This window comes from Amblyomma mixtum, chromosome 10 (assembly GCF_055824585.1).
Source record: "Amblyomma mixtum isolate Tamu chromosome 10, ASM5582458v1, whole genome shotgun sequence".
Classification (NCBI taxonomy): domain Eukaryota; kingdom Metazoa; phylum Arthropoda; class Arachnida; order Ixodida; family Ixodidae; genus Amblyomma; species Amblyomma mixtum.
In genome coordinates this window covers 95952926-95968086 of record NC_143021.1, presented here as the reverse complement: position 1 = coordinate 95968086, position 15161 = coordinate 95952926, and the positions used below count along the sequence as shown (strand labels likewise).

At 47.8% G+C, this 15161-nt stretch overlaps 1 long non-coding RNA gene across 1 annotated transcript; it reads left to right on the top strand.

Moving 5' to 3' along the window:
* Positions 1–5771: 5771 nt before the first annotated feature.
* Positions 5772–11804, top strand: LOC149326475 (uncharacterized). Its single transcript, XR_016285923.1, has 3 exons — positions 5772–5874; positions 9756–9830; positions 11633–11804. It is a non-coding gene; the product is annotated as an uncharacterized LOC149326475 (long non-coding RNA).
* The last annotated feature ends 3357 nt before the right edge of the window (positions 11805–15161 follow it).

Sequence of the window (15161 nt, the reverse complement as noted above, 5' to 3'; positions counted from 1 at the left end):
CGAAATTTGTTTCACAGCTAAATCCTAAAGCATTATTGACTGAATTTCTAGACTGCGATCACATGAATCTTGGAACTCGGAAAGTTCTTTGATTTCGGCGTCAAACACATGAGAATTTCCGGAAGGCAGTATCGCGATAATCAATTGTTTGTAAAACTCACAGAATGGCCATGCAGCGGAGACTCTGAAATATCATTCAAGGCGGGCCATCCCCATTCGGCAGCGCAAGAACTGACAATACAAAATGTTTGTTGAAAGTCTGCCATCACTAGAGATAAAGTTAATCGCAGAATATTCTGTTCCCTTTCTAAACATGCTGGTTGGCATTCTATGTGTATAGCTCGTTAATCTTTCCATCACAAATTACTCCCCTGGCTTCGTTCCTTTACGTAATACATCCTCTTAGGCCATTCCATTGGTTCGCTTTGTTTTGACGTTGCACCAGAGCAACCACAGCCAGCCGCCCACATTTTATACGCCGCTCTACTATATAAACGATTAACTGTTCACTGCAAGGGCACGCTGCTGCAAAATGAAACACTGCTTTTGAGGAAAGGATATGGCGTAGTAATTGTCTCACATATCTTGGTGGACACCAGAACGATGCCGTAATGGAAGGAAGGAAGGCGGAATTAAAGAGGAAATAAGGAAAGAGTTGGTGGTGGCGGAAAACTTTTGTGCGCGGATGCACTTGAGGGGGTCCATGAGCTGACCCAGAGGGGGCCAGTCCTTACAGGTACTATGTGGAGGTCCCTAGATCGGGACTCCAGTGGCGTGGGCCGCCGCCCAGGCTCGTCTGACAAAGGCCCGTTGGGCCTACAGGTCAGAGAAGCCGAGAAGTGTCGCCTCCCAGTCCTCCCGGGTTGGGTTGGGATGAGGAGGAATGATCGTATTGGAGGGGCAGGCCCACACCATGTGGTGGATGTCCGAAGACTTCGCACAGTGCGGACAGATACCCAAGAAAGAATGGGCGATATGCGTGAGAGCTGCCGGGCACAGAAATGAATTAGTATACAGGCGAAGCTGAAGCCGCTCCTCCGCCTTCGAGATACCTTTACTGAGGCGGGGATAAGATCGTGGCCAGATTGATAAAGTAAAACAATGTCTTTGAAGAAGTAAGCTGGAGTGAATTCGAGTTCCTAATCGTCGGGGTCGAAGGGGAATGTCCGGTGAGAGAGCGCGCAGGCGGCGGAGTCAGGTGCCTAATTTCCCTCAAGGCCCACGTGAACAGGAGCCCAAACGATACGCAGATGAGCAGGGTCCATGGTGTAGACGCTGTTTTGTAGAAGGCGGTAGGCTGGATATAGTACCCAGCCCTACGTTGCGTTCGACAGGCCCCTCGCGACTCGGAAACAATTGTTTTCGAAGTGGGATCAGATGGATTCAACGCAATGGCGACCTCCTCCGCGTGTATTACGTCACGGGCTCGGAATGTAAGGCCCTTAACTGTTTTGGATTGATGGAAGACTGGGGACGTGTACCGTCCCCCATGGTGGGAGCTTGAGGCATCCACGTAGATACGCCAGGTTTCGATTGATAGTGGACAGCCTGGGCTTCGGCCCACTCCAGCGATGGCATTATGGTCCTCAAGGTTCATGTTCTCTGGAGAGGGCGCACGTGGAGGGCGCATCTCCACTAGGATGGGATGCGTACGCGGTCCTCCATGAGAGTGGGGTGTTGGATGTGTAGTCGAGCAAGGAGGCGACAATCCGACGAGTTCTTCCAGAGACGTGTTGATTGGTTAATGAATTGGGCTTCCCGGAGCTCCCGAAATCTGTTCACCATGCGCAGCTTCCGGAGGCGCCTGTTGTAGATGTTCGCGGGGAGGTCCAGTGCTCGCTTAATAAGTTTGCAGCGGATGACTTTGAGTGCACCATCGTCTTGCGTCCGCAGGTAGTGGTGGTGAAAATATTTTAATGAAATGGTTTAGGAGGTAGGAACTCTCAGCCCGGAACCCCACTGGTGGAGGTATGGAGTTGAATATAAAATTCGACTGGTTACAAATGTATGCGGCAGCCGCAACGCGTCCTTACATCGTAACTCTCCGTGCTTGTTGGACACCCGGCGGACCATGCGGCCCACCTGGTCACCCACCTTTCGGAGTTTGGCCAATATCGTTTCTGTTTTATATAAGGTGCGTATAGGTCGTATATAACGAGCGCCAGTAACCGGACTTCGATATTTACAGGGCTCGTACCTGTCTCAAGAGATAATGAAGTTTTGGGTGGGCACTTTTGTGAGGGGCGTATGTGCATAATTGAGACTTTTGGGTGGACCATTGGAGGCGGCAGCGGAGAGCATAACGTTTCACTATGAACGCCTCCTCCAGTAGGTTGGCCTCAATTTCTCCGGAAAATCGTGCGTGGCCCACAGGGTGATGTCATCGGCGTTCAGCGCGTACTGCAGACCGGTGACAGCGCCCATCTGGAGCGGTAGGCCCACCATGGCCAGGCTGAGTGGCATGGGAGAGTTCAGCGTGCTCTGCGATGTACCCCTGGCTCCTAAATGAAAAGGGTCATGTTCTTTATCCAAGATTCGAATGTACGATGGTCCTTGGTTAATAAAAGCAAAGATTTCAGAAGGCGTTTCTGCCGCAGTTAGTTTAAGAGATGTGAATGAGATGTTAATGCTTCCATCAAATCAAAGGCGTGTACGACCTTGTCATTGCGGGGAATCCGACGGGGTCGAGGACAGCCCGATTGAGTTGCAGCAGGACATCCTGTACAGATATGTATGAGAGAAACTCGAACATGGTGTCTGCGAAAAGTTGTTTGGATTCCATGAACCCGGACAACCTGTCGCTTACCATCATCTCCATGAGTTTGCCCATACAGGAAGTCAGAGAGATGGGGCGGAAATTGTTCGTGTTCATGGTATTCATAGCTTTAGGACTGAAGGTGGCCAGGGCGGTCTTCCAGTCGATGGGGAGTGGTGCATCGCCAAGCCAGACTGAGTTAAAGTAATCCATTAAAGACAGATTTGCCGGGTCGGGGAAGCAGGCTAACAATTTGACTAATCTTCTCCCGACCCGCAGCAGTACCACGTTTAATTTTTGCCAAGGCCACCCTCAGGTCATGGAGCTGGAACGGTTGATGCAGTTCAGCGATCTCAGAGGCTGCATAAAAGTACACCGGACCGCTGGGGTCCTAAATGGTGCACATGTACTTGTCCCGGAGCTTGTGTTCCAACTGAGTTGCGTTGCCCTGAAAGCTCTTTGGAGGTGTTTTTTGAGTTCCCGTGCGTGTTTGCGTAGGGTCAATTTGGGCGCGCTGTAGCAGAGGGCGCCGGTGTAATTTCGTCACTTTGGGGACGAAATTACACCACACATTTAGCGCCACATTTAGCGCCTGTGCTGCTGCCAGCTGGAGAGGCAATCCGAGTTTGCGAAATTTCAGCTCTGCTCTGACATGAATTGTTTCCGCAGCAGTTGGCGGAACCCACTCGTTATAATCTCGGCTGTGGCTCACTATTACTCTTCGTATGCAGACACACCTGCGCGCCAACGGCAAATCCACTGCTGTTCAGTATATTTCAATCTGGGTTGAAGAAGAAATATATTAAGATATAGGCCGTAGTATGTCCCAAATTTGCGAGAGGAAAATAATCCTGCCAATGCGCCATTCCAATTTATACCTAAAATTCTTATCGCCGAATGCGTGCTGCAGTAAACAAGTCTGGAGAATAATCCACATTCACAAATGATAGTGCAATTTAAAGCATTAGGGCAGCTTTTATGGGCATTCGTGCTCTAGAAACGTGAATAACCTTAATCGCGAACCACATGTGGCGATAATTCGCACCTACGCATTGCGCATTGGCTTCTCACAATAGACTGGCACCCTTCCAACCGCTGTCGCTCATAGCGTTGCTCAGGTTCTTGGTTTGCAGAAGATTTCGCTCATCGCCAGGAGCAGTTCACGAGACTTAGCAATAGCTTAAGGCTTTGCCTGCATGTAACTTCCGCTCTTGTTACTTTGGAATTTAAGAGTTTTCATAGTGTAAATTAAACGAACAGTGGACTGATGCTCGCTTAACTCTGAAACATCCTCGATATAATTCAGTCAAAGCGTGGGAGGATTGAAACAAGATAGGCAACCCTCATCGGAGTGCTTACCTCCAGATTTGTATACGACAGTGGTGGAACTCTTGGAGGACAATGGAGTGCATATTGCAACCGCGCAAAACGACGCAGGACGAAGAGAGGAAAGCACAGGACAAGACGCGCCATTTTAACTAAAGTTTACTTCAACTAAAGTAATTGCACACCCAGGTTCCGCGACACAATTGTCATAAAAAAAAATTGACGACCCAGCTTAGCAGGGAAAACTTCGAAGCCTACTGCATAAAAAAAGAAAACGACCGGTGCATCAGCTCCACTTCAGTATCTTTATCTAAGAAAGAGTTAAACTATCTGAATGCTAACTTGTGCCACACGCGCCCACGTGCCTGTGTTATTTGATGGTTTCGGCTGTTTATCAGGTGTGATTACGGTTCCTGTATAAATGTGGTTTTCCTGTAGTAAACTTCAGTTGAAGTTCCGCGTCTTGTCCTGTGCTTTCCTCTGTTCGTCCTGCGTTGTTTTGCGTGGTTGCAATATGCACTCCATTGTCAACCACCAACTAGCCCGCCTTCATTTGGAGGAGCAAGCTCCATCGAGCGAGACAGCCGGAGGGCTCCTTCAAAGTGGCATATCAGCGCAGTGTGTGATCATCGCTGGCCACCTTGAGTGGTCGTCCGTACGGGTACGGCCGGAATTTTGTCGTTGCCTAAATGATGTCGAGACATTCCTTGTCGCGCATCGGCCTTAGGCGGAGAGCGGCTAGCGTACGAGATTACTTTCTCTACTCCGTCGCCTTTGTGAATAATGACGGCACCTAGGAGAACACTGATTCCGGTGGTACAAATTTCTGTCTCAGCGCTTTAATTAAAGTGCATGACGACCGGAAAGCAGTTTAAGAAACTCTTAAGTTCTTTGAACGCTTCCGGTAGTGGGTGCTTCCAGTTTAAATAGCACACGTCCCTTCTTGAGCTAGGTCAGAGGTGCGATGATGTGCGATAAATCATAGGTAATGCGCCCAGCCAGAGGGATATGAGAACAACTTTTTTGTACGCCGTCGGCTGAAATTTTGCAGAGCAGCAGTTTTGTGTGAATATGGGCGTACTCTAACCTTGGTTACAATGTGTCTCCGAAACAGCAGCCTCTCATTTGCAATATGGCCCTTCTCTGCTTTCAAGGTTTACCCTGACGTTTCGATTGGTTTCCAGCACTGTTCCGAGCCTTTTCAGCTGGGCGTCAAACTTCGAGCCGAGGACAACGGCTTCATCTGAGGGAACAAGAAAATTCCGTGAATTCGGCCCTGCCTGTACTGTGTCCATTACTTGTTGGAACGACGCTGGCGCGGGACAAAGTGCACGTGACTCCACCTCGAACTCAAAGAGGCGTTTTGGAGTGTTCAATTTTCTGCAGGAGGAAGCGCTAAAAAATGCTAAAAATTAAAAAAAAATATTATTCCAACTAGCTCCATCCGACGGTTATTGGATTGATCCGGGCGGTCTTCTCTCGGCCTCTTCTGTCGACTACGATTTGCCAGTAGCCGCCCTTCATATCCATCGAAAGCAAGTACATGGCGTTTCAGAGCCGGTCCAGTACGTTTTCAATGTAGTGGAAGGGATAGACATCCTTCTTTGTGTTGTTAAAGTGGTGGTTATTGGCGCGGAATCTGAATGTGCCGTCTTTATTTCTCACCAGAACAGACGGTGTCACCCAGGGGCCATTGGACGACTGGATAACGCCGTCGCGAAGCATTCCTTCCACTTGGTCTCCGATAGCTGACCGTTCTCGTGGCGACACACGCTATAGCTTTTGGTGGAGAGGTGAGACGTGTTCTTTGGCTGCAATGGAATATTTTTCACTCGGAGTTTGTCCGACTTTCGACGACAACAAAAAAGCCCTCCCTGTAAGTTTGAATAAGTGTCTGTAAGTTTGAACAAGTGTGCGTATTTGACCTTGCCTGTTCCTGGGCACCATTTTTTTATGTCGAAGGTGGGCGAGTTGTCTAGGTTAGCCGAATCTTCTAAAGAGCGGATGGAGAGTGCGAAAGCCTCTGGCACGTCGAATAGTTCGTCTAAGGAACGAATCGTCGCGCCTCTACTGACGTGCTCATGCTGTCTTTGTTCGGCTTCCTTTTTTTCTCTCGAGCTCCTCTCTTGGGCTTTCCGCTCAAGCTCTACAAGCCACTCTTCAAAGCCTCATCGGCTTCTTCCGCGGTTACCTTCTCTACCTGCATTAGCTCCGAAATTTGCTTTTTGCGTTTTGCTGAGCCAACTGAAATTGCCAGCACCTGGCAGATTTGAAGGTCTTGGACTTTAAACTTGTACATCCTCACTTCGCACTCTGCCCCGTTTGCCATCAGCTAAATTTTGTACACAGACCACCTAATTCGTTGCATGTGGAAAATTTTCAGCAATGATCTAAATGCACTAAACTTAACTAACGACAATCTGCGCTAGAGAAATCTTGGGAATCGAGAAGCAAACAGGCGGCCCTCACCAGCCCAGGATAACTGACACCGGTGGATCCCACCAACCTCACATGCACTGTTGTTGGGACTTGGTCAGTGACATCGGCACCTCTGGCGTGGTGTCGGGCCCGAGGCAACACACATGCCAAGTTGCGGGAAGACGAAGAGCTTTATACAAAATGTTACATATTGCGGGTTGTGAAGAGGGAGCTGATACATGGTGATGGTCTCTATAAGTAGAGTAGGTGTTCCCCAGGTCGTCACACATTGTCTCTGTGTTTTCACGTCACATTACGTAGCCGTGGGTGAGGGTCAGGAGGACCACCTATAAGGTCGAAGGGCAGCTTGACGCGGCTTTGTTTAAGAGCCGCGCAAGTGGCACGGCACGTCGTAGGATCAGTCGGAGCTTTTGGGAACAGACCGTTCAGTAGGTCGCGTTCTTTCCGCCGCTGGGAAGATGGCCCCAGAGTCACGTCTCGGCCGTGGGTCGCGCACAAGGCTTTTAGCCACGAAACGTAGGCTGGAGTGGATTCGCTGTTCGAGACCAGTTTACTGCTGCCTTGAGCGAAGCACTTAGGGCCATAAGTCACGTTGAAATCACTTTCTCATTGCAACAGTATGCTTCACTGAAGGCTCTCACCAGCACCTCTCCTCGTCTATTTAGAACGCCAGCGATGCCTATAGCGATGCCCATTCCTCGATTTCAAAGAAAGAGCCTGTTTCTCTCGGTGATACCCTCGGTGGTGTTGGTAACCGTGGCACCCAACCATTACAGTGACTCCAAACGGGGGTTCAAGTTCATTTCTTTATCGAACACACCCAAGGGAACGTGATGCTCTCGTGTAGACATCGACGGTACAAGATAAATAGCTGCTCTATGTTCAGACAAAACGTCCATGCCTAAATTATGTTACTGACCATCGGTGCAGGACAATGAAGGTTGAAGAGTAGGCATTACCGCAGACCTTCACTCGTGCGGTGCATTGTCTTGAGGGCGAAACTAAGAGGCCTCCAGCGGTGCGGATTTGTGGCCCATCCCATATGGTCGTCTCTTTAAGATTCGTGGCGAATGTTCTACACGTACAGTAGTCAGCTACTGTGCGAGCTTAGGTAGAAGCTTGGCCGCCGCCTATTCATAGCTCCAGGTGTGTAGTTCTTGCTCTAGTGTTACATATCGCACTAGGTGTGCGTTCTTGGTTTTCTCGCTGCTGTGACAGCGGATTGCCTAGGCTGTTTCTTATTGTTCTGGGCGGCGGCGTCATAATGAAGTTGGGTTGTGTTGTCGTCTAGCTCATCCTCGTGTGCAGCGTCACCGTAGTTGGTTCGGCGAGCTCGTGTATACTGGTCGAGAAGGATCTCGGTCGCTACGAGGAAGGGGTACATCGCCTCCAACGATTGATTTCCTTAGTTTCCCTTGCAGGCATTCGGGATCTTCCGGCCACTGCCCCTACGTTGCTATAGCCTCACGACGTAAAGCTGAGGCTGCCAGTGATTTATAGCGCGAAAGGTGATTTTCCACATGCTCCTCCCGACGTAACTCGACGTCGATAGCTTTCGGGCGCTGCCCGGAGCATGGCTGTGGTGCGTTTATAGAGAAAACATAGCGACCGATATGTCGATACGGTCTACAAACAAGAAAGTGGCCGGGGTCACCGTATTGCAAGCACAGCGGGCAGTCGCTGAAAGTGCGCCCGGCATCGCATTTTTTGGGGGTTGAGCGGCGCTGGAAGGCCGGGTTGTTGGTAGCTAGCGGGCGGCGTTCTGCAACAACTGGTTCGCTCTAAACAGGACATGAGGGACTCGTCGGGGCTGCCGACTGCGTACCGCAGCAGCATAGGGGTTGGCTTGAGGTTGTAATGGAGACGTCGTGGGCGGGAAGCCAAGAGCAGGCTGTACTTCTTCACGAATGATTGCCGCAAGGGTCGCTACTTCAAGCTGGCTGCATGCACCAGTAGCCCATGCAGCTCTTCGTGGACAATGTTGCGGATCACACTCCGCAGCATGTGCCAGATTTCCGTGCTGTCCAATGGACGCCTCTGGGCAACTTTAGCGTTCGTGGGTAATGGAGGCCTCGTGCGTGCATGGTTTGGTCATTCATGGACGCTCCATTTATTCAGTGACGGTATTGGGTGGGCTGCGAAGAGGCCCAGCAAAATCTGCTTCTTGAACAGGGCCCACCAAAAGTTGTACCTTCTTCTCCTTTCATATCTCAGGATCAATAGGTCGGAAAAGACGTTTCATTATTTCTATTTAAGCAGTCACTGCCTCATTTGGCAGTTCCAGAGGGGTCGCAGAAGCAGCTGCCCTCTTTCTTCCTGGACTAGGCTCACAAAAGTCCTTGGAAACTCCCATATGAACTAAGGAAGAAAACGCGCCTCACTTTTTTTTAGTCTTCCCTACTGTTGAACACAGCGACATGCCCAAACTGGTCCAGTCATTCTTCGGCATCCTCGCCCGGTGAAACGTTGAACGTTTATAATAAACTCTAACAAATCCTCAAGAAAAAACTATTTAATACCCTAGCGTTTCGGAGCCGGCTAGGCTCCTTCTTAAAGGCTCACTGAGGGTAGTAGCTAGCGTCTTTAAGTATGTATGGAGGGTAGATGAAGGCCTAAAGAACCAAACCTTGATGCGAAAGGCCTGGGGTAGGGGAATTAAGGGTTTGCTTCAAGCTGTCGAATTGTGGGGAGGCGGTCAATGGCGACTTTTCTTATTTGAGCTGCAGAGTGAAGTTGCTGCGCACATACTGCGATGAGCCGCCGCGGTGGCTCAGCGGTTATGGTGCTCGGCTGCTGGCTCGAAAGACGCGGGTTCGATCCCGGCCGCGGCGGCCTGAATTTCTTTGGAGGAGAAATTCTAGAGGCCCGTGTACTGTGCGATGTCAGTGCACGTTAAAGAACCCCAGGTGGTCGAAATTTCCGGAGCCCTCCACTACGGCGTCTCTCATAGCCTTAGTCGCTTTGGGACGTTAAACCCCATAAACCAAACCAAACATACTGCGATGAGGTTTGCCTTTGCGTGGCAGATGTTGTTATGGCTAGTTTAATTGTGCCAGGATTCAAGTCAAAGGCATTTTGGGTAATCAATTTTGGATCTGAGGATGGGGGTTTCGTCCAGGCTGATTCTGTGGTCTGAGTCTTCGGAATGTTCGGCTACACCGTCACGCTCTCTTGCGAAATTACGGGCGTCGTTTTTATGTAGCGTGATTCTCTATTTTAATGTTTGATTTTGCAGATGTGGCTTGCGTCGCAGTCGGCACAAGGAATTCTGTAGATAATGCCTTCCGCCCTGGCCGGCCTTTGAGAACAGGTAGGTGAAACGCTACAGTGTTCCTTGGCTTGTGCTCAACCTGGAGACCCCCTTTTTTCGGCATTCGGGCGATAGCTTTGCTATCACCTTGGACATTAGGCAGAGTGCCGTATTTTAGTGGTGGCTTTGGTGGTTCTACATTGATTTCTTGGCCTATGTTGTGTTTTCTGTGGCCATTGGTTTTTTCAATAAAGTTTTTTGGGTAGCCGTTAACGTTGAGTTCTATGAGTATCGCGCCTTGTTATTGTCACCTGCCAAGTGCTGTCACCTCTTCTGAACAGTGTCTTCACCAAGCATGATTTATGGATGGTCGAGTGTTTTTAAGTGGATTAGAGATATCGACCTGAGGGATTCAGATTGCGCTATATGGAGAATAGAAGGAAGCCATGTTTTCTGGATGCGAAGGTGTCCAAAAGTTTTCTTGTTCCGCCTCTAGCGTGAATTGAACATCTGCTTCTACGGAGTTTGATTGAGGTACGAAATTTGGATCTGAATTATTTTGATAAGCGCGGAGCAGTTACCTCAGGAAAATATTTGGTTGTGTATGGAATCAGAACCAAAGTCACGTATGTCGACGACTGCTCGGCAGTCATCAAGAGATCTGACATACAAATGTCCTATCTTATTTAAACTCCTTCGAACCAGATATTAAATTTCCACTTAAGGCGGAACAAGAAAAGTCCCTGCCCCTTTTGGGACGTATTCGTATCCCCCTGTGCTCAGCTATCTCTGGTATTTAGGCAGCAAACACAGTCAGATAAAGACAAAAAAACGCCCTGGAATGTGGTGCACATAAAGGAAGCTAACAGCCATCGAAACCAAATTAAGCGTAGGTAACGTCTACTGTCATGACATTGGAAAGTGGACGAAGGCGCAAACTATGGTGTGGGCGTTAGCCTGAAGCCTCGGCCTATCAACAGCGGCCCATGGTAGGTGCCGGTTAAGAGGAATTATCTATCTCCGCTTGGCAACGTTGCTAGGTAGCAGCGGAGATCCCACCCCTACTGTACTTCTTTGCGGAAGATGTAAGAATGACCTAAGAGGGCCATGAATACAAAAACTTGGCAATGGTGGGTATACGGAAAAGCGCAAGTGCTACTAGGAACCAGATAGAACTGTGAGGGTGACAGCAGTACGAGATCTTTCTTACGCTTCGTTCGGCATATGATCTACCAGAAGCGAGGCCCTTCTTAAGATATAATGTACAAAAGGGTAGCAGATATGAAATGAGCATTAGACATTCATATGAAAGAATACAAGAGCGAATGAATCCAAGGCGTATACTGGGCAATGTTTCCATTTTGTCGTTTTTGAGAAGGAGAAAATAATACGGTAGCCGTTCTTTGCCTAAAAGTTAAATGATTACGAAAGGTAAAAAAAAAAGAAAACCATCCCGCCAGTGGAATCTCGACCCCAAGCTACGCCTTACGCTTGTGATGCTCTAAAAATTGAGGTCTGGTGCGGCGCTAAAATTTTGTACTCTCGAGTTTATGTGTACCGTCACTGCTGTGGTGGTGGCCATTCTCTTCGAAAGCATTGCCCGGTTTCCAATTTTTCACAATCAGCGTACCCTCCTCATTCATTGGTATATACCTCCCGACTGGTTATTCTGCGTTCGCCATACCCTTCTTCGTCGTCAGTCACAACGCTTCGTACGTTTCCACGGTAACCAGTTTGCTGGTGAGCATTGCAACGCTTTCGCTACACCCACCTCCTTGTACGGTACCCATTCTCTAGACGGTTCACGTGCAAAGTATCCTTTTACTCATTTATATATTCTTGCCCTACCCTTCTCCTTTAAGGCTAACCTCCCTCCGGACGATTACCGGGGAAAATCATGCCAGATCATTAGTCATGGATTCGTATGCTCTCAACCTACGCTTCTTCTTCGACGGTAACCGTCCTCCTTCACCTTCCAAGGTAACTGTGCACCGGGTGGTTATCTGGTAAGTACGCTCCATTTGCGCATTATTATGCTATGGCCATACCCTCCTCTCGGTGGTACTAAGGAAGCACCCTCGCTATGGTAATCAACCGAAATCAGGTAACGGAACGTCGTTGCCTTAGGAAACACCCGGAGGGTTTTAACCTTGAAGATTGAGTGTATGACGACAGTGGAAAAATCCCCAACAGCAGGATGGTTATCGTGGAAGGAGGCCTTAGGGCGAGTGTGACGAAAGCGCAACCGGATTGCGGTCCCAAAGAAGACCGCCCTGAGAAGTACAACCTTTCAAGAAAAAGGGTATAGCGAGAACCCTAGGAACCTCTCGGGGGATGATTACCATGAAAGAGGTGCATTTCCAAGGAAGGAGGATATGGCGAGAGGGGAGAGCATAGCCGGAAGGTTGTTAATGCAGGATACATTCAGTAGGTGATTGCGATTGAAAGCCGAAGGTATTGCGCTAGCGCACAAATGCAAACGGGGTCGATGGTTGCCACTGGAAGGACTCTGAGAGCAGTAATCGTAAAAGGAGGAATGTTATCAAGACGTACTGCGAAGAAGAAAAGACAAAACCGACAAAGAGCGCTATATTTTATAAAAAATTGTTCTCTTCACGATTGCGCAATTTTCACAACTCTGTGTAACCTTCGAACAAATGTGTGTTTGAATTAACATGAAGACTAACCGCATCAACATTCGCGCAGTTTTGTTTTGTTTTCAACTAAGATACAAAATGCGTTCTAGATATTCATCTTATTGCGACTTATAAAACCTATAATACTTCTCAGTCTCCAGAGAAACAGTTTTGCATTTTGACCTACCAGTCTCGCAACATTTCCAGGCACTTTACTTAAGCCAAACAAAGCAGATAGTGAAATTGTTGCAGGAGTATTGCGAAACATTCCTCTCTAGTTTATTCTATGTGAACATGATCCAAGAACATCCTCGCGAGAAGGCACTACTGGCGGTTCTGGTCGGGTGCATGTGGGACTTCGCATCACTGAGGATGTCGGGAATTGGTCTACCTGCGTGGGAATGCATAATCGAAAAGAAGATATTGAATTTGCCTGCACTCCTTAGCCATTCTAAAAGAAGAAAAGTATCCTTGCTACCCCGTGCCACAGAGTTCATGAACATTCGGGAAAATCTCGCAACCGAGGTCATCCTGATGCACAAGTTTCCTCTTCTTGCAAAGCGGAAATGTCCCATCATCATAAAAACAAAATAAGGGGACCGTCAGTACAGGATGCGCCACGCTGGCCCACGACGGACATAGACCGCAATATTCACAAATGCCCAGGTGCATGTCTTCCGCGCTTATGCCATCGTACGCCAGGGATGAACATTCTTTGGTGACAGTTCGCTTATCGTGTAATTATGAGGCTTGGACATTTATGCGCCACACGCGGACGAGATCTAGAGTTATGTCTGTAAAACTCATCCCACATTCTATAATAGCAAAATCCAACCAGTTCACCAAGCAACACATGCCGCTGAAATACGTAATCAAGAGAATATGTACTGCTCCTTTGCTCAACCCATCAGCTGCCTCAATAGACGACATATGCAATAAACGTTTACCTTCTTTCCGTTAAGAATGCCACAGGTTTTCTACATCAGTCCGATGATTGTTTTTTCAACAAGAATTCAAATTCAGTTGGAGATTTTTGGGAACAGAAAATTATCATCTCGCACTAATAGCATGGGCGCATCAGATGGACTTTCAGAGCTTGTTGATATGACATTTTATTGTTTTCGAAATCCTATAGTCTTGGTAGCTGTATATGTGCCGATAAAACTGACATTGTTAAACACCTGCGAAAACCCCTAGCTTAAATTCAATTTCCGTGCCCCAGTTTTCATAACGTGGTCATATAACTGTCAAAAACCCCAGCGGTAATTAAATTCCAGTCGATCAGCTCCCGGGCCATGGTCAATCAACTAAGACCGTTTCAACCAATGAATCATCACTGTACTCGAGATTGTGTAGAAATGACATTTCATTCCAGCCCTGCCAACTGAGTATATAAGTGCTGCCAGGAGCATTACGCATTTATAATCTATTGTGAGAGGAACTTCGAGCAGCAGCGGGGTGTTGAAGGTAAATTGTCCTCATTTAACGTCGGCCTGTCCATCCTTAACATTTTGTTCTGAATAGAAAGCGTACACTTTTTGGAAAAATCAGGACTACAACGTACAGCCTTTGTCAAAAATTTAGAGCCCAGGGGGTTTGCTTCTGGGCCACACTGCTTTGCTCGTAATGCGTCCTCAGCGTCCAAAATCTCCTCAAAGTAAGGAGATTTTCGGTCCTGCTCCCTCCGATGCATAGGACTTCCATAAGGCCTACAGGAGCGTCAGAGTAGTGCTCAGAAGCAAACCCCCTGGGCTCTAAACTTTTCACAAAGGCTGTACATGGTAAAAGTGCATGCATATGGCGTTCTTGCGACGTTTCAACAGCTTCAACTTGCGTTTCAACACCTTAGTTAAACATATGAGACGTATAGCAGATAATCAGCCTTTAGCAGAAGTTAATTTCATTACTTGAAATATTTTGAGCATTTATTCTTCGACATTTGCAGTGCAACTAAGGTTTAAAGCAGAATTTTAGAGGGTGTGCAGCCCTATCTGCTCATTGTTGCACGTCAGACTAAGTGGAAGAGAAAGCCGTACAGACCTTAGCTTTACAATTTTAAGACCAGAGCAGCCAATTAGCCCATCAATTTCATAACAATCGTATACAAAGAGAACGCAGCCGATTTTTACCACACATATTTGTCCACACAATACACTGTTCTATATGAATTTGTGCGCTAAGAAATTTCCAAGCAAAACAAGTACCCTAAGAGTGAGACTTTGTAAGTGCCTTACTGGTTATCTTACACAGGCTGTTTCCTAGAGGGAAAATTCAATTGTCTGGGCAGATACAAAGAGAGCACTAATTTTCAAGGGGAATATAGGAAGTCTGATATATTAGTCGTAGGTCACAAATAGTTAACGAACTCAATCTCAGATTTCACTTCTGCTGTAACGAAGACAGTATATCTGTGCTTATGCAGCAAATGTGTCTCTCCTTCCACCTACCTTCGTAATGTGCATGGTGTGCTAAGTACTGCCGATAGATTTTTATCATATCTGCTACTGGACTTCAAAATGACATTGCTAGAAGCAAGATGCATTAGAAAATTGTTTTTTTTTTATTTCAGAAAGTTACCGTGACTTATACTATTTTCAGCTCATCTGCTTTACAGCTCCTAAGAGAAATGGCTCACCTTGGAGTGTATCTCATGTACGCCATCCTGATAGCAGGTGAGCCTGCGGGCAGTACACCGCACATGTTCACTTTTTTCATTTATTCTATCATAAAGTCCCGAGGGCATGGAAGAGGGCAG